This window comes from Myiozetetes cayanensis, unplaced genomic scaffold (genome assembly GCF_022539395.1).
Source record: "Myiozetetes cayanensis isolate MyiCay16 unplaced genomic scaffold, myiCay2020 scf13, whole genome shotgun sequence".
Taxonomy (NCBI): Eukaryota; Metazoa; Chordata; class Aves; order Passeriformes; family Tyrannidae; genus Myiozetetes; species Myiozetetes cayanensis.
The window spans coordinates 15984466-16003659 of record NW_026086937.1 but is presented as its reverse complement, the minus strand read 5'-3'; the positions used below and the strand labels follow the sequence as shown (position 1 = coordinate 16003659).

Below are 19194 nucleotides of genomic sequence, written 5' to 3'. Positions count from 1 at the left end.
CGGGCGGGGGTGGCGGGACGAGCCCCCCGGCCGAGCGCCACTCTGTGCCACCCTCTGCCCTGCGAAGTCTCCTGTCCCTTCCCTCCTGGTCCGGTCCCACCGACTCAAACCCTCCCGCTGCACCGTGACATCACAGCAGGAAGCCTTCCCCGGGGGAGGCACAGCAGCGGGGACAGGGCTCCAAGAGAGAAGTTGAGCGACTTCTGGCAGCGGAGGTCGCGCACCCCAACGCGCATCCGCTCTCCCTGCGCGCTGCCCCGCGGAGTGCCCCACGCTTTGGGCGCTGCGCGTTTTTCCCTTGGGCTGGAGGAGCCCTGCCTGGGATGGACCGGTCGGGGCGGCGGGACTCACTCCCCTCCTCACCGCCGGCCCCTCTGGGGACAATTCCGCGGAGTAGAGTTGGTTTGGCAAAGTTCTGCGCTGGGCGCTGGCAGCGCTGCGGGGCTCCCGCCCCGTCCCAGCTTCCCCCGGGCCCAGCAATACGCGCTTTGCAGCACCAGAAGGGCCCATCATCGAAGGGGGTTAGGGGGAGGGGAACAGGCAGGGTGATGGATACCAGCCCTGTGAGCAGCCCATCGCTGCCAGGACTGTCAAGAGATGAGGCGAATACACCGAATTCGGGATATTTTCCCTTCCTTTACTGTGTCGTGGTTTGGTGTTTGTTTGGGGTTTTTTATTATTTATTTATTTAAGTTTTGACAAACCAACTAAATCCTCTTGCGCCACCAGTTCGGCGAAGCCCCTTTCTGCTCTCTCCTGGGGTGCTGCCGCAGCTGCCCGGGGCAGGAGCCACCACGTCTCAGTGATGCGGGTGGGGGCTGCCCGGCCCCCCCGCCGCTCAGCCGGGCCGTCGGTGGGCACCAAACCCCGGGGGCACCAGCCTCACACCTGCGACGGGTGGGGCTTTTGTTCGTTTGCAAGCACCCAGTCGAGGGAAGTATTGAAAACACAGACTTGATCACTAAAGTTACCGGGAAAAGAAATCCAGATTGAGCGACTCGCCCTGCCTGCAGCCGTGGGAAGCGATTGATGAATCCCTGTTGACCTTTGAGCTTTTTCTCCTCGAGTGGGTGGAAAATCTTGAAATTTTTTTCCCTCTACCTTTCCCTACTTGTTTGTTTGTTTTACAGCTTTACTTTTCCCCGCTGATATCACCTGAGGTGGGGGTGGGGGGAGCCCTGCGCACACTGGATGCTTCCCGTGGGAGCGCGGGGCGAAGAGGGGGCGCAGTGGGGAGCGGGGTCGCCAGGGCTTTCCAGAGAGGCAGCCGCGGCCCCGCGGCGAGCCAAGGGTTAACCATGCCCGCTCCGGGGCTCTGCGCAGCGATGGGTGAAACCGCGGGACTTCTCCTAAATGCCTTCAAAAAGCGGGCGATCTCCCGGAGCCCCTGGACCCAGCGGGCCGGGCCGGGCCGGGCCTGGGGTGGCCCAGGTGGCCGCCACTCCCCGCAATGAGCTCATTTCCATGTCTGCGCCTCCCGCAACTGTGAGAAAATCCTCCGGGACATCCCGCGTGCCGATGCTGCCCGGGCTGCCCCGGTCGCCCCGGTGACAGAGCCCGGGGGGAACTTGATAAATAAAATAAAGCAAAACTTCGCCTGGACCCGGCACATCGCAGGTTTCCGCGGGAGGGGAGGTGGAACCCAACGCCCACGCGTGTCGTTCGTGGAGCCGGGCTCCCTGAACACTCGCCTGGAGCCGTGCGCCGGGTGGGGGCAGGTGGTGGTGGTGCAAAAGTGCCCGGGGACAGTCCGGGAGGGGGAAGGGAGCGCTGAACAGCCCCACACTTATCAATAACAAGATGTATAAATATCAAAGTGAAGGAGCCCGAGTAAGTCTTTCTAGAAGCGCGGAGGAAGCTTAAGCAGCTTTCTTTAATGGTGATTTGTAGCTCTGTAAGGGGCACGGATAGCAAATACCCTGCAGGTGCATGTTGTAACACTGCCATCCGGACTTTAATGTAGATTACTCTCCAACTCGTTTGATCGGTCCTTTGAAACCCTTTACAATTGCCTGTGACGAACCGCCAGTCTCAGTTTTTTTTTCTTTGAATAATGCCTTAAGGGTAAGTCCTCGGGGCTTTTAAAGATCTCCAGCACATTTAAAAAAAAAAAAATCACGTTAGATTTTTACTTTAGAGCGTGGGTCCATGTCTCTCAACTTGGGGCTGTTAACAGGCATCTTTTAAATCACTAATCATCTAATAGCCATCAACCTCACTCTAGAAGGGATCTTCTAAAGACCTCCAAACATTTCTGTAGCATTTGGGATCATACTGGTTAAAATCTAGGAGTCAAACAGCCCATCCGTCCTGCTGAAGCCCTGGAGCTGGTGGGTCTCTGGTGTTTATGGACTGTCTGCTGGGTAAATCTATGCCGAAGGCCTTTTCCCTGGCTATTGAGAACCCCTCAGGGGTGGGTTTAGAGAGCCAACCTGAAGAGTGATACAGGGAGAAACCCGGTCGGGGGGCCCTCCTGTTCCCTCGCCGAACGTCCCGCATCCCGACTCTACCCTGGGACCTTCCCCCGCTGCTGTGTTGATGCAAACAGTGAGAGGTTTGGGGGGGGCTTAAAAAAAAAAAAATCGAGAGGACACAATAAATGCCGCAGATGCTTCCACTGCCTCCGAGAATAACGTTTAACCTTTAATATTTATTCGTTACTATTAATTCAAAAAAATAATTACTGAACTTTTGGCCCTTCAACTTCCACAAGCAGTGCTTTGTTTCTCTAAAATAAACTTGGGAGAAGCGATCCTCTGTATCAAACTAGGGATTTGAATTAAAGGCCCATTTGGGACACTTGAGACTACAAAGGGTTACACATAAATAAATGCCACATTTGCCTATTGCAAAAGTTTTCTCTGTCCTTTCTCAGTCACAACAGGGGAGGAAAAAGCCATCGTTTATTATCTAGCACTGGGCAGGAGCAGCCCCTCCAGACTGTGCTCTTAGATTTGGCCGGCAGAAGAGGGACTCTTTTTCCCCCCTCAACAGCAGCTCCTTTTGTTCTCCAGATCTCTTTCCCAATTTCAAGCTTCACTTGCAGATCCTAAGTTTGTTTGTTAATGACGCTATTACCATCTGGCTCGTCCTACTTTCCAAAAGATATAAATCTCCCTAGTTTCATTGCCTACATTATCATTTAAGTGCCACCATAGCTGGAAGAAAAATATGCTTTCAAGGCTGCAAATTCTCTTGCACGGAGTAAGTTCCCCGGGCGCGGGGCTGCCGCCCGCCCCGCCGGGCTGCGGGCCGCTTGGGAGGGATGCGGCCAAATGGATTTCACCTTGCAGCGATGCTGCGAGAGGGGGAGACAGCGCGATTTAAGTTTTCCACCAGAAACTTAAGTGAATCTTTCGCCCCAACCCCCTTTCGCCCCTTTTGTGGCTGTTTAATGCATCTGGCTACTTTGAACCGTTATCTTCGGTGGGGAGAGGGCAGGATGGGTCCTGCCCCTGGCAGGCTCCTGTTTGCCTTTACCCAGCATGAACCCCGGTCTCTCAGACATAAGTACATATTCCATACATGTGAATAAACCTTTCCCACAGGCGTCGTACAGTAAAGGGAAGAAAAGTTTGGGCTCCTCTTAGTGCATAGCGGTTGCAGATTTGTGTGCGTTTAAGCATAAAGGGACGGGGGGAGGGCGAGAAGGGATGGGGGAGGGAGTTGGGTCGGTTTGTGTATAGGCTCCACAATGACTCTATTTATTCGCTGCAACCAGCCTGGGCAGATTGAATAGGCGAGAGAGAGACACTCAGCCTTCCCAACGCGTGGGCTTTGTGGGATCTAGTCCCCACTAGCAGATTTCGACTGCTAATTTCCCATTCTGCGGGGTCTCCTGCGAGGAGACACGGCTGTGCCCAGCAACTACGTTTCCCCTAGACACTGTCCACATTTCTAGTCCTTAACCTCTCCACGTACAAGTTTAGCGACAGGAGAAGTTTAAACATTTGTCGGTTCTTTGCGGAGTCTCCGGCAAGGTTTCTGCCGGGGTGGGGTGTGGCGGGGGGGGAAGCACGCCAAACATGGTATTTAAATATATGTATGTGTATGTGTATATGTATGTGTACACACACACAGAGTAAAGTCAGGCGAGGGAAAAGCTACTCCTTTAACACGGGAAAGAAACCCAGGGATTTTTTTTTTCCCGAGTGATCTAATTGTTATAAATAATTACGGATGAAAAGAAAACTCACTTATTATGCACTTCTAATACTGTGACTGCACAAGAGAGAAAGGGGGCCAAACTAGTGATTAATTAATATCGCACTGGCGTAGCTATTTTCTCGTGAAAGGCCTTTCCCCCTTCGCTGTTGCCGAGTTATCATTCCAGCTCGAGTCATGTGTAGCCAGGAAGGGATCTTGTTTATAAATTTATATGACGACCTTTTCTTTGTGTGTGCTCTAAAGTTGATATGGACAAATTGCAGAGGTATACAATTTAAGTAGATGCACTTTTAATCACCGATCATTAAAATGGTTATGTTAAATATACTCAATTACATGCATGACTTCACCCTAACAGTACTTTCTATTCTCCCAGCTGCTCACGTATTCCTTAACTATAGTCAGCAGAAGAAACTCGATTATGCTGAATCCATACATTTCTATGGATTTCATCAGCCTAATTAATGCTTCAGTGTGGTCCATGTGTCTGAATGGTCCCTTTGCTATTACTTGGGTAAGGAGGCAGTGCTGGAATGCAGAGGGTCTTTCTTTCAAAGATACCCATGGGGGTCACTCTAGGACTCTAATGGCAAAGGTAGCAAGTGTTAAATAGCAGAAACATGCAGAGAAAGGGAAGGCAGCGATGTAAAAGGGACATTGATACTGTAGGTATGCCCAACAGGTCAGTGATGATAATTAAAACGCTTAAAGATGAAAAGGTAAATGGAAAGCTTCCACAACTCGCAGCGTGCCTGGTTAAAAGCAAACGAATCAGCCCACAGAAACGCACCTCGCTAATCCTGATGAAAAAAAAAAGAAAAAAGAAAAAAGAAAAAAAAAGTTGACAGCAGATTTTTAGACTAAATAACTACCAGCGCAGCCTCTTCTGCGAGCACAGCGTTTGAATGCCTCGTCCCTTCTCTAATTTTCTCGTTGTCGAAATGCAACGTGTCAGGGAGAGGATGCCCGGCCGGGCAGAGCGGGCGCTCCCACGCTGCCGCTCCTGGCACCACTGGGGCTTCCTGCAGTCCCCCGTCACTGCAGATGCACACGGAGCTGAGGGAAGCAGCTCTTCCCCTCCCCTTCCCGGCTTTCTTCCGAAATGAAGAAGCGATTAAAATGAATGGGATGTTGCAGCTTTAGGGGAAACAGCCAATGGCTGCTTTTATAACACATCTTCCCATCTTAGGATTTAGTGGGATATAAAAGGCAAGACCGCGTCCTGCTATTCCAGCAACATTTTAATCGACGAGAAATGCATCGAGGTTTTTTTTTTTTGTTGTTGAGGTGTTTTGGTTTTTTTTTGTTTTTTTTTGTTCCCACCTGTTGCAGTAGAAGCCCACCTGATCACACCTTTCTCTGGCTGCTGGGAGATGTGAGGGAAAACCAGAATTCTTTCGTGTTACCCGCTGCACTGCAAGAAAGGTGGTGATGGAGCCCGCATCTCTTCCCTGTTTCTCCACCAAGCAATCAACATCTCAGTTGTCCTAACTTCGAGTCGGTGTCTCGCTTCAGCCTTCATCCTTGAAGATAGAGAGAAAGCAGGGAAGGTTTCAGATCTATAACCAAATTATAACCTAGGAACTTTATGCTTGTCATGCTAATTTAATGACTTTTATAGTAAGTGTAGACTTTCTGTCTTTTGAAATTAGCTCTTCAAAACGCTTTGTGTAATGACAGGCACTAGACATAAGAGACAAATGCACAAGCAATAGTGGGATAATAATCTGGCAAACACTGCACCATTTAACATTAAAACGGAGAACAATGTTAAACCTCAGCGTAGATGTACATCGTTGTCTGATGGCATGGGTCCACACCTGGGCTCTGGAGTGACCCAAGAGGGGGTGTCATCCGACAGCCGCCCTGCCCGAGTCGACCTAGAAAATGAGCAAATACCAGATGTGGAGTACAAAACAGTACTTCAGCTAATACCCAGTCCCTTTGCTTTCTGGTGGTGCACCCACGTGTCTGAGCTCTGTAAACATCCTGATTTCGACAGGCTGGTTCTGCTGGGCCCAACCTCCCTCTAGGGTCCCAGGCTGGAGGGGGGGGGAGAGGGTGCACATGCTGCACTAGCAGCATAGGGCTCTGAACACATCCACTCTCTCCTTAAGAGCGTTTGTGTGCTCCCATGTTATGAGTGGTCTGCAAATCTGTCCAAGAGATGGTCTTGATAACAGAGGGAGGGGTAAACCCAAAGCTATAGGTGTATTGCAATCTGGGCAACTCACTCATTGCCTATAATTGTAAATAAGGTAAGTTCACACGACGATCGAGTAACGAGGGAACAAGAGCCCCATTTTAATCAGGTGGTTATCTCTCCTTGGTGGAGATCAGAGCTCCATCGCTCCTGGCCTTCTCATTGTGCCCCCCTGCTGGAAATGACAGCTCCTTCAGAAATAGCCAACTTGGTCCCTGGATGGGATTTCAGCTCTTTTGCACTACACATGTACCAATTGTGATTTTACAGCTACAGCAGAACCTCTAAATTATATAAGTGTATAAACTCGGCCTCATTAAATCCCCCCTTTTGGATAGCCTCAAGGTTGGAGAGTACATCACTGTAAGCCAAAGGAGACTTAAATTATATCCAAATCGGGATAGAAATGTAGTGGCACTTAGGCACACTCCTTGTCTCAGCTACAGAGGTTTTATTTTTCCCTTTAGAGTCTTATAATATTACAAATGCAACAGTTTCTTTATATAAAATCAAACCATCTGAAATCCTGTTTCTTGATTCAGCCTACGGGGCCCTTTGTGGTGAGGACAAAAACACAAAGATATGATCAAACACCATAGCCTAACCAAAGGGGAATTTATCATTCATCTGAGAGAGCTTCCTAATTTGAAGCTAAAGCCCTCCCCTTCCAGAGAGCATCTGAACATGCTGTGTAAGTTGTTTTCCTGCGCGTGTGTGAGAGTAAATCGGGGTGTGCAGAGGGACAGGGGGCCGAGGGCAGCGGTTACCCCGCGGCTTAGAGCACACCCTGCCCGCGGGTTGGTTTTTCCACCCAAGCCGATATAAAAATGAACATTTCGATGGGAACCCCGTGCCCACGCGAGCCGCCCCCGCTGCCGCCCCAGCGGCACGGCCGGGCGGGGGGCTCCTCCCGGGACCCTCCCTGTCCCTCGTCTCCTTGTGAGACACCCCGAAAAGGCTGCTCTGAGTCCTCCTGGGGACAGTGCTGCCGGCTCCGGGGTGAGGGGTGCTGCGGGGAGCCCAGCGCGAAGCCCCCCAAAGCTGGGCTTGTCTGGAGGGGGTCGCCTCCCCCCCTTCTCCAGCCCTCGCAAGAGGGTCAGTGGTTTAACCAGGCGTCACCAGGACTTCGTTTTATCCTCGGCCCACTGAAGCGTGTGGCTTTTAGTGACTGATGGCCGCTGTGGCTGTACGCGGCACAGTTGCTCTCACGGTGCGTGCTCCAGATGGGCACGTCCCGCAGGCTCGGGGCGGGGGGGCACGGCCGCTTTGGAAAGGCCACCGAGACACTGAGATTTGTTCTGGGTCAACCCTCCCCAAACGCCGAAGTTGGGAAACAACTTTCGCAGCGTGTGTCGGGGAGGGAGGGAGCGGCAGCGGGTGCCGCGGTGCGGGGCGCCAGGGCTTGGGGCTGCTGGGCTTGTGGGCCACCGGGGCTGGGGGCTGTCCCCCACGCCCGCCCCGGCGCTTCGCCCCCGTTCCTCCGCTCAGTTCTTCCTCCCCGAGCCCCGGACGCGCAGACAGCACGTTTCCAAACTTTGAAATGCCAAATCACGTTATTGCTGTGGCAGGAGGCTGCTTTCGTATCTGTGACAGCTGAGTTTTCCCCATCGATTATGTGACACTGCAGTTCATTTACACAGCTCAAAGGCTTAAAGACACTGGAGGAGCCCCCGGTTTAACCCGAAATCCTAACAGAAAGTGAATCAACTTTCTGGCCAGTGTTTAAACTGATAGATCAGAACTTAATTCGGAGAGACAGAAAGGGAGAGAAACGACAGCACGGATTTATCTTGCCCAGCGTCCTTCGCTGAAACTTTAGAAACTGCGGCGTGGAAAATCCAGGGCCGAGATGCTAATGAGAAGCAGCGCGTTGGGTGTCCAAGGGTGTTATATATTTCAGAACTCAGATTACAGCGCCTGGGTTTTTGTGCGGGTGCCTGAAAGAGGTGCGTGGCCCGAGGCTTCCAGGTGGCACCGGGCTCCGGGACGTCCCTGCCCGCGGGACCAGGCAGCAGCTCCCGGCCAGGCAGGCGCCTCCGGGGCTCGCCCAGCCCGGAGTGCCCCGGCCCCGCTACCGGGCGGCAGGGAGGACTTGAGGGAAAGAGGTGTGCTGAGGGGGGGGTTGACATTTTCCTCTCTTCCAGGGGGACGGGATCGTTCCCCTTATGCTGCCAGGTCCTTCCCTGGGCTTCTTACAGTGGGGGCTTTCCAGGAGCCAACCCAGCGCCCGGTCCCTGCCGCTTCCTCCCCCGTCCTCGCCGAGGTTTCATTACTTGCTGTTAGTGCCTGGAAACAATAAAGGATGTGGGACTGGGCTTTTATTGATTATTTGTCACCCTGTATTTGTCAGTTTCAATAACTTTTCCTGAAGTTTTACTTACGGGCACTTGAGCTTTCGGATTAGGCCAGCTCTGCGGATTGCAGTGAGGGGTAATTATCCGCTGGCCTGCTTCCCTGCAGCCGGAGAGAAAAGAGCATTAACGTATAGAATGGGCAGGATCCGGCCTGAGCCCCCCCTAAAGCGCTGCCCGGGCGAGAGGCGGGAGCAGCCGCGGCCCTGCCAGCTGCCCCCCGGCCCCCCCGCCGCCCCCAGCCCCGGGGTGCGCCGAGCCCGCGCTCTGTCTCCCGGGGGCCCGGGGCGGGGGGCTCACCCAGGCCCCCGGAGCCCGCCCTTCCCTCGGTTTTAGAGGCGAGAGATCAGCCCTCGAGAGACGGTCCTGCTCTCGGGAGGGGGGACCCACTGCGCTGGGGCCCGAACCGGGGCTTTCGGCTGCGGCCAAATCCCCGGGATTCAATTAAAAAGCTGGCTCGCGCCGCTGGCGGGGAGGCGAAGCCGGGGGATTTGTATTATGAAGATCGACTCTTCAAAACTGCCCGCCTGGCAGCCCGGCCGCGCTCCCGCCGGCGGAGGGGACCCGGCTGCCCCGGGCACCCCGGCCGGAGCCCCGCGGGCGGCGGCGGAGGAGCCGCGGCGGGGGCTGCGGGATCTGCGGGAAGGGGAGGGGGAGCCCTTTCAGAGAGAGGGTTCAAACCTTCCTCGAGAGAAAAGACCTTATCCCTGGCCATCTTCCTCCTCTAATAACTTTCTGCGTCTCCCAAGCGATGCCTGCTGCTCCATACGTGCTTCAGCTATAGTCGTTTGTAAGCACACTAAAGGCGGGCCAGCATCATCGTTCCCCGGGCTGGCAGGGTGCCTATCGTGTAGAGTATAGCGTTTGATGTGCTGTATCTCATGCCACTGCAAGCTAAGAGACAAGTGAACACAGAGTGCCCAGTTACACGGGATTTAATTACAATGGAATGCATTCTCCATGCTGATTAGGAGCAAAATCAATCGGGGGCTTATTTGCCACAATGAACCAATAAAAAACCAATTTATTAAAGCAATAATCTCATCCCCAAATGGTCTAAATATTATTGTTTCCATTGCATTGAGGGAATTCGGACTGGAAACGTTACACAGGAGAACATCAGGGAGTCCTACCCCACGAATTCAGTAAGAGTTTCTAACCCCTTTCCAGGAGCTCACTTACTGACTCAGAGATCTTTGAAACAGGGAGTCAAGTTCCCCCATTTCAGGTCCAGGTGTCTGGCTTGCTCTGGTACCTACATGATGTGATGCTATATGCTCTTGGTCTACATGGCAAGGTACCTACATGGCAAGATGCTATGCTCTATGGTCTGCAGCTGTTTATGCTAAGAGGCAAACACAGCATACAGCTTCCCCCTAGGTCTTAAGGATTTCCTGCTTTCCAGTGATTTATATGTGAAATTCCTAGAAGAGGGTAGGCCACACAAAAGATCCCTGAGCTATCAGTCGAGATAACAGCCTTGTGATATTGTTAGAAAAGCATCTTGAAAAGTGGAGGTGAGGGAGAAAAATGTCCCCTCAGGAGGGTGCTGAGAACAAGGACCTGGCTGGGGTGTTTAGTGGGGGGGCTGTAGTGCCCTCTCTCCCCCTCTCCCACATGAAATTGGTCCCATCTCATGATGGACTTGCAGTTTGCAGGGAGCTCCCCTGGGAAGTCAGTGGGAGGCTGGTGGGAGCGCAGGCGATGCAGCGCTGGTGGGCCGGGTCACGCTGGGAACTGCGGGGTCCACTAGAGCTTAAAGTCTGTGACTCAGGAGATGCTGATTTTGCTTTACAGCTTTCTGTAACTCCAGTCATCTCTGTCCCAAACCGGAGAGGACCTCATTTCCTGCTCAGTGCTCTGCCAACCACAAGGTCTTTTCATAAGGCTGCCAGGGGTGCCTGGCTGCGGGAAGGACAGTCAGTGTTTGTCACCAGGGAATGAGCTGGCATCATAGCTCTGATCTGAGTCAACAACCTGGCTAGCCCTGAGCATGACTTCATAAATCATGGTATCTAATTGAAAGGCTCATGCTTATATCTACAGTGTTATTCAAAAAGAATGCAAAAAAAAAAACCAATGCAACAAATAGTTCTTTTCTTCCCACTAGCCTATTAATCAGTCACCTGATTGTTTCGATTTACATTATTTCATGCAGAGAAAAAAAGGGAAAACATAAAACCATCTTGTATAGCCATAACAAAAACACAAATGAAAAAAAATTCATCTCCTAATGAGAGGCTTAGCCCTTTTCTAACACATCCTTAATAATAGGAAAACAATCTTTAAGTGTTTTTAATTTAAATTGTTTTCATGTTTAATTCAAAATTGCTAAATAATATTATCGTGTGTCTATGTATCTATTTAGCATTGAGGCATATGATATTTCAAAGCAATTGAATCAGTCTTGAAAGGGGAAAGAGTCCTGTACTGTGTCTGTGTTCACTTTTTTAATGTTAGTTAACATACATATGCTGGACTGCCTTTTTCTCATCCTTCCAGCAGAAATGAAAAATAGATCTGGAACAAAAGATCAGTAATGTGCTTTTTTGCTTTTCATACCCAAATCTCCTGCTTTATTTTTTCACCCACAGGGTCTGCACGATCTCCTCCCGCGAGAGGCAACTCAGCAACTCGGTCCCCACTGCCATCTCAGCACTGCCAGTGGAAAAGCCCAGGAGGAGCAGAGCAGTGGCTGAGCAACAATTTGAATATTCATATTTAACCCTTCAAACAACAGAAAATACGTCAGAACCATGTGTGAGACAAAATGCCTTTAAAGTTTCAATCATTAAACCTCTGTTTAGCTGTACTCCAGAAATGAGCAGTTCATAACAAATGGGGAATACTGATTGACAGTTTGCCATCAGGAGCCCTTAAGTAGGATTTTTCCAGCTATAATGCAGTGTACTCTTCAGTGCTCCCTCTTGCAAGATGCTATTTCAAGTATAGAAGCATGAGGAAAATTTCCATAAAAGCTTTGTATATAATATATGATTGCTCTGAAATTAAGGAGCACCAGTTTTCCCCTTATTGTTTTAGAAATGAAGAGTGCACTTTGTTTTCTTGTTTACTTAGTGTGCTCTGTGATCCCTTGATGTGTTTCAAGTGTCTTCTCTCAGCACCACGAGACCTTGCTTACCTGCTAAATTTTATGTGTGAAATGATTAGTGTTCAAGGTGCCTGAAAAAAGCAATAGTCATGATGTCTGACAACTTTTGGGATTTTTTTTCTTTTTCCTCTTAAATAATATTTCATGGTACATTAAATAAGGTACATTAAATAAGGTACATTAAAAAAGGCTGTTTCTTCTTAAGAGACCAAAGCAATGTATTGCTGCGTGCCTAATGTTTCATCAAGCAGACAGTTTTTAACAGGAAAAAAGACAAATGCAGCATAGAGTCCTCTCGCTGAACCTTTTCTCAGTTTGTTCTCAATTCAATAAGGAATGGCAATAATTTGGAGAAAGATACAGAAAGAAAAATGAATATTATTTGACAATAAACCTCTTAGTGTGTCATTTGCGATCACTGGCAGATACTAGAAATGCTACTTGTTAAATCCACTGAGCATTATTTTTTCAGAAGTTGAAATGTTTTTAGCCAAACTGCTTTCTTGATGCTCACTTCAGATATACCAGTTAGAGCCAGAGCAGCCCAAGGAGAGAAGCAAACAATTAAAACATTTACGTATTTGATTCTTGATAGACATCCCTACGAGGTAGGTTTTAACATTTTTTTTTCTTCTTAATTTTTTTTTTTTTTTTCAGTAAGAAGGATAAGCTTGGAGTGCCCAGTCACCGTGGTAACTGCCAGAAAAATTCTCCTGAAGTTTGAAGAGGTCAGCTAACGGGGTCAACAACTCTGGCCTCTCTCTGAGCTGGGCCTGGCAGGCTCCATCCTGCGGTTGGGGTGTTAGCGCAGGCTGAGCCCTGGGAGGTGGACCATTCCAGCTCTGATATAAATTTTTTGAGTCAGTTCACGGCCTGGACTCTCCAGGTGGCCTCCAAAATCGATTGTGACCTTGTGACCCTGTCTAACGGAGGCATAGCATCCAACCTAAGTAAGGATTTAGCCAGGAACGACAGCTTTCCACTGAGTGTTATTGGGGACAGTACAAACAGTTTGGGAAGCAAGGAGGTAGGTACGAGGAGTAGAGGTCATTAAAAGCATATTAAAAAACTATTTTAAGAATCCTTGTTAGCTGAAAGTTTTTATTTGCAGTAACCATTCCTTAAGAAAACCCTTCTGGAAACTATTTTAACCTTCCCTAACAACATAGTATCAAGTGCTTCAGTGCATTAATATATGGAAAATCGACACTTTACATATTCCAAACCAAACTAGTATTTTATCTACCTCTGGATTTTGAGCTTGCAAATGAAGCTGACTGACATGTGTTAAACTAGGTGTCTGTAAAGTGTGGGGTTTTTTCCCTAATATCACAAAAACTAGGAGACTGCTTAATAAAGTGGGCTGTTTATTTTAGGTAGTAATTTCCCTAATATGTGCATTCTTTTTAGATTCAAAAGTCCCTTAATCCATGTAATTTTATTGTAAAATAGGAAATTAAGTATTATTCAGGATATAGTGTGGAATGAAAATGTGAGAGTTTCACAGAGCTTTCCTTTACTGCTTTGCAATACAAATAGACAAACCACAAATTTGGTTATGTATTTTTGTAGGAAAAAAAAATTAACATGCTAAGATCATATTTATAGACAATGTGATATTTTTTCCTCTAAGATTTTAAGCAACAAACTATGTGGGGGGGAAGAGACTGTTACAGAGCTCTGTTTTTGTTATTAAATCCAGAAGCTTGCCCTTCTGAGCAAGTGGATTTGCTCTTGTGTTTTATTCCCACTCCTACAAACCCTCATGCATTGCTCACATGAGTAGTTGCTGGTCACCACATGAGTAAGTGGAACTACACTGAGGAGCAAGTTGGAAAGTGCCCTCAGACTTTAAATGACTTTAAAACTGCTCTGAAGGGAGGAAATTGTTTCAGTATTTGTTCCCAGTCTCAGAAAAATTGTGCAAACTTATCCCAGCAAGAATCTTGCCCAAACATTTCTTGTGCCTCTCAAGAGAAGGCCTGGCTCTGATGTCCCTCTTCCAGTTGCTTCCCTTTTGAACAGTTCCCCTGAGGTTGGAGGGGCTGCACAGATGGGGCTATGAAATGCAGTTCGGGAAGAGCATCTGCTCTACAGGCTAAATATCATTGTACTGCTGAGAAGTCCCACAGGTTACAACAGCAAGAGCATCTAGTTTTTACTTGCAGTCAACACATTGGTCTGCAGAAGATCTCCCAAAATCCATGGATACTTGTTGGCCAAGGTCCTACCTCTCATAGGGTTGGCATAATCTGACCCAGTGGGGTTGTTTGAAGATCAGGAGGAATAAGAATAGGGGCTGAATTGTGCCATAAAATAATTTAGGGCTGACACCTGCACATGCAGATATCAATGGTGACAGTACTTAATTCTACCCTGAATGCTAATCATAGTTTGTTGTTGTCAGTGGTTTTTAACAGAACTCTGTTGAAAACAATTTATTGCCATTAGGAAGCGTGTTGATTCAGGGGAGTGCCTTGTGTGACTGAGAGTGGCATGATGGAGCCTACAGCCCTCAGTAAGGAACAGCACATTTTCTTGCTTTTAAGAAAAAAAACTTTTAAAAATAGGACTGTGAATAGCTGGAAGGTGAATCTTCAGTATTTTAAAAAGTGTCTACAGAATTTTTAACAGATTTATTTTTTAAATATACTTATACCACCTTTGTAATGTCAACATTCAGCGACCAAGTTCTACCTAACAAGCAGAGGATCACTTCTAAAACAGATGACACAACTATTCCACTGGAACTTTTGGACCAAAAGTAGCTCAAATTTGCCCTAAAGCATCTGGCTTGGAATGAGGAACTGTTGGCAGAGGGGACAAAGAGGAGACCTCAAGAGCTTGGACTTGCTGCAAATTCTTCAATGTTGACTTTTTGTAGATCCTATGGCATTTATTATCATCTGCAAATGTGCAAACGTCACTTGAAACAGGTCCTGGACTTGCATGTTTTGTATCTCTTCACAGTGTTCAGCTATTCATCCACATCCAGGGATGTTAGGAGTGGCTGCAGTGGGACAATTGTTCTTCCTCTTCCCCATCAGCGCAGTGAAGTGCTCACTCAGCTTCATTTGATTCCTGAAGAGCAGGCTTGTTTAGTTTCAGTAGAGTGATGTGTACGAATGGGCTTAAGGCAGTGCTAGAGATAAGCAGTCAGGATCACCCAAGTCTGTGGTGGTTCCCAGCCCCTATCCCATGGATCACTGGTAATCCATGAGGCCTTGGCAAGTTTGCTGCTGGTGGTCTGTGGAACTGTATTAAATAGCAATGTTCACAGTCTTCTATTAAAATTTTTATGAGAAGAATATGCGACAGTCTGCAAGAAAATCTGTGATCAGAGAGTAATGTACTAGCCTGAAAGCTCAGAGGATGTTTGCTGTACAGGAACAGATCTCAGCCCATGGGCCATGAGGCATTAGAAGGCATTTTGTTAATGTTTTCAGATTAAATGCATGCCCAGTGAAATGAATGCATTTTATTACCCCTGCAAGCAAACAAAACAACAACAAAAAAAATCCACTTCAAAATAAAACTAAGAAAATAAAAGTAATAAATGGACACTGAAGCCTCAGCTTAGTTTGTGTTTGCTGGTGTCTAAACTCCTTGTTTCCCAGCACTCTGCAGAGATGGAGTAGCACTGCTCTAGAAAGCAGCATGTTGCCATGGCCCAGATCAGGGCTGGCAAAGGTCTCTGTGTTCTGGAGGAAGCAGGGAGAACAAGGGAGTGCTGGAACTTACAGGTGTGCTGGCAAAAGGTCCTGAACAAATGCTGCACTTCCTTCTCCTTTTACTTCTTCCTCTCTGCTTTGAGTGTATGTGGCTGGTATCCAAAGGAAAAGCCAAACTAATTCTGATGCTTTTTCCTATTCTGGGTGGACTAAGTCAAAGAAGCCCTTGCAGAAGTGTTTGTGAGAGGGTTACAATATATGTTGATACTTTAGAAACTATAGGAAGTTCTTAATCCTTCCCTGCCCACGGGACCGTCATTTATAGACCCGCTATTGTCTCATCTTTTATAAGGATGTTTCCTTACATCAAGGTTCCAAGACTTTGCCATTGTTCACAGCTATTTCTGTTTGTGGCTTAATGCACGTCTAGTATTCTGTTTATGCTTTCACTGCTCTCCTACGCAGCAGACTGTACCTACACACCAGCTTAGGTGACATCACTCTCAACACACTCATTTCTGTGTTTCTTCTTTTTTCCCCCTGATTTGTCAGTGCATCTTGATTTTACATTAACCTAGTTTGCTACAGGTAACATGATAAAGCACATGAAACTTCATGCATTTGCTTAGTAATTTCATGTTCAGTTCTTGTTTGATAAACTTGCTTATAAAAAAGCTTTTACATGCTGTTTTTCTACCAGGTTGAATCCTTTTTATAAAAAAAAAAAACCCCAAAACCTCTTAACGAGAATGAATTCAGCCATGAGTGGACAAAATGGAAACATAGATTATTTTGGATGTAAAAATTTTAGCTTGAGGTTAGTGGTGGTTTAATTACAGGATTTTTTTTCTGTTGTTGTTGCTATTCATACAGACATGCATTGTTTTCTGCTTTGATTTATGTCCAGATCAGCCCTCTTCAGAACCCCATTTCTGGCAATCTCAGCAACACGTGGGGGTCTGGCAGCTTCTGCAGACATTGCCATCTTCCCTCCCTGCTCCTTCTTCTGCACTGTTACACCAGTTCCATAGCCTGTCATTTCTCAGGAGCTCTTAATGATGCCTCTCCTCCATCATCTGCCCCACGGCTCTTCTAGAATCAGATGCTTTTGTCAAAGGTTTTCAAGCCAATCTAGAAATAGACACTGAAATAAAGGCAGGTGATCTGGTGATGGGGTGACGTTCTGTCACTGCCTTCCTGCCCTGCATTGGCAGAGTACAGACCATCTCCAGAGCTCAGCGTAAAATAAGAATAATAATAAGAACTTTGCAAACTGCTTTTATAACCCTGAAAGATTTGATGCAAATTAAAACCCACCTAGGTTTTGTCAAACCTAACTCTACCCAACACTTCACCTTCTCCACTGCTGTCTTTTAGCTGCTGAAGACTTGCCGACAAGCCTTTTAAAGTCAGGCTTTTGTGTCACGCCTTGCATAAAGTGACATTTGGGCTTTTAAACTACCCTTGTGTGCTTGTAACATACATAGCAGCACCGCTATATTATTTTTTTTTTTCCCACATGCATCCTCACTTTGCAGAGTGAAAACCCCAGCCCTGAACAAACTACAAACAGCCTGATGATGCGCGGTGTGGAGTGCCCGGTAACCTTTGTGTTCTCCAGGCAGAGCTCGTGGTCATTAGTGGGCAAGCACACATTGAAATGTGTGATCTATTCCTTCCTGAGCCCCACTGCTGCCTTGCTTAGCAGTTCCTCTCGCTGGTGAGTTGCTCTTGTAATTTCCAGTTATGTAACCCATCTCATTTTGTGAATATGTGAATTTAGCAGCTGTCAGTGTCAGCAGCGGCTGCGAGGGGTGTGTGTGTGTGTCTTTTTTTTTTTTTTTTTTGGCAAGCTGGCATTACTCATCAGTCTCATGGTAGTTTTGTTTGAAAAATGCTTGTGTTAGAAAAAGTGGATTTATCAGCTCAGCACTGTATGGTGCTAGCATGCAGCTCAACAAAAGACAAGTGCTCATTTCAGTAACGCTTGCAGCATTTCATGGGGCCCCCAAATAGGCTGAACAAGGCTTCTCTGGCAGCTAACCCCAAGTACAGTGGGAAACTATTAAAGTGGCAGTGTCACTGCCTGGAAAAGGGATTCGGTTTTGTTCCATCATTTATTGCTGCCTTTTTTTTTTTTTTAAGTAAAGACTATTAACTACATTAGAAATTTCCCTTAATATTGGAGAAAAGAAGAGGCCTAACTAAAAATGTACTGAGAGAAGAGATTTTTCTCATAGTTTCTCAGAGCGTAGACCAAACTGTCAGTCTGTCCTTCCCAAAATGGGTCTTTTTATGAGGAAAAAAAAGATACTTGTAGCTTTTTCAAGTAATAATACAAAGTCAGTGGTACTGCAGCCTTTGAGGAAGAACTCATTCTTTGTTCAAATCAGTTTATTTTCAGAACGATTTGCTGCACTTACACTTTATTTTGTAGCTGCTCTTTCAGAATGCAAACACAACCTGGAGAGTTTTCTGTATTTAATTGAATGTGTGAGGTGATTAAAAACATGTTTTAAAAACAGTATTACATACTGCAAATGTGTCAAACCCTTTGTTCACGTTTATTTAAAACAAATGTATTTCTCAGTATTTATTTATTTATTCTCTCTGTTTACACTCCACACAGATGGTAAAGATAAACCAGTGAGCTTCATTTTTTTCTGAAAAATTGCCTCTTACATTTTTAGGTTCTCACACACAGGCAAGATGCTACAAACCCCACGTGACAAAGATCAGAGGGAAATACTTATTTGAAGAAATCTTTGTCATTAGCTGTGTTGTAAGTTTTATAAAAGGTTCAATTTCATGAAATGCAAATTCTAGCCTAATTGTTCCTCTGCAAGCCTTTACAGTCTCTGAGCTGCATAGTTAATCCACTACCTGCCTCTACTCACGGATCCAACAGAAGTCAGAGCCGGGTAAAACATGTCTTCACACACCAGTTACATCTATTTTTAACTTTTTTTTTTTTTTTTGCCTGTTTACCATACCTTGCATCCAGACAAGTGTATGTGAACATGCACACCTTTAAGGTTGCACAAGGGCCAAACACATCCACCCTCAGACACAATTCTGTGTGTCCACCTCCCACATGTAGGTGTGCTCCAGATGCTGCTGTGGCTGGGTGGGAGGAGTGGGTGGATGCAGCTCCCGTCTCATCCATCTGCTGTTTCACCACGGAGAGAGGTGGCTACAGTGAAGTGTCTGCTCTCTGCAAGGACAGAGGTTTGAAGTTATCAGCTCCTTAGAGCTGCAGAGACCACAAACTGAAATGCACTCTGGCACCACGTGGTGTCTGCACACACACCGTGCAGCCCCTGTAGCCTCCACATCCCTGCCCTGATGTCCTGCAGCATCCCATGGGTATACACGAAGCAGCCGTCTCTGGACAACCAAGAGCTTGCTGTGATTAACCTGTTGGCTTTCAAGCACGTGTGAAGACAGCACTGTGGTAGCAGGTAAGATATTCGCATTTCAGCTTGGTACTCAGAAAACTGGGTGCTTGATACGGTGTTTCTATAATGTGGACAAATTGAAGACCTTGGTCTTTAGACCAGATACAAATGACATACCAAAATGATGCTTCAGGGAAGCAGGGAAGACATTCAGTTCCTTCTCCCTTGACTGGAGTAAATTTGAAAGCTATTGGGAGGCACCAAGAGCAGGCTGGCAATCCAGGGTTTGGGG

The 19194-nt window shown here is 47.3% G+C and overlaps 1 long non-coding RNA gene across 11 annotated transcripts in view; it reads left to right on the top strand.

Annotated features, from left to right (window-relative positions):
• The window catches only part of LOC126636094 (uncharacterized), a 280135-nt gene that overhangs the window by 254946 nt on the left and 5995 nt on the right, over positions 1 to 19194 (top strand). For 8 of the 11 annotated variants that reach the window (XR_007627897.1, XR_007627896.1, XR_007627888.1 and 5 more), the window contains 2 exons: positions 11316 to 11481; positions 12491 to 18965. This is a non-coding gene — a long non-coding RNA (uncharacterized LOC126636094). The remainder of the gene's footprint in view (positions 1 to 11315; positions 11482 to 12490; positions 18966 to 19194) is intronic. The other 3 variants (XR_007627898.1, XR_007627891.1, XR_007627889.1) reach the window with 3 other exon arrangements.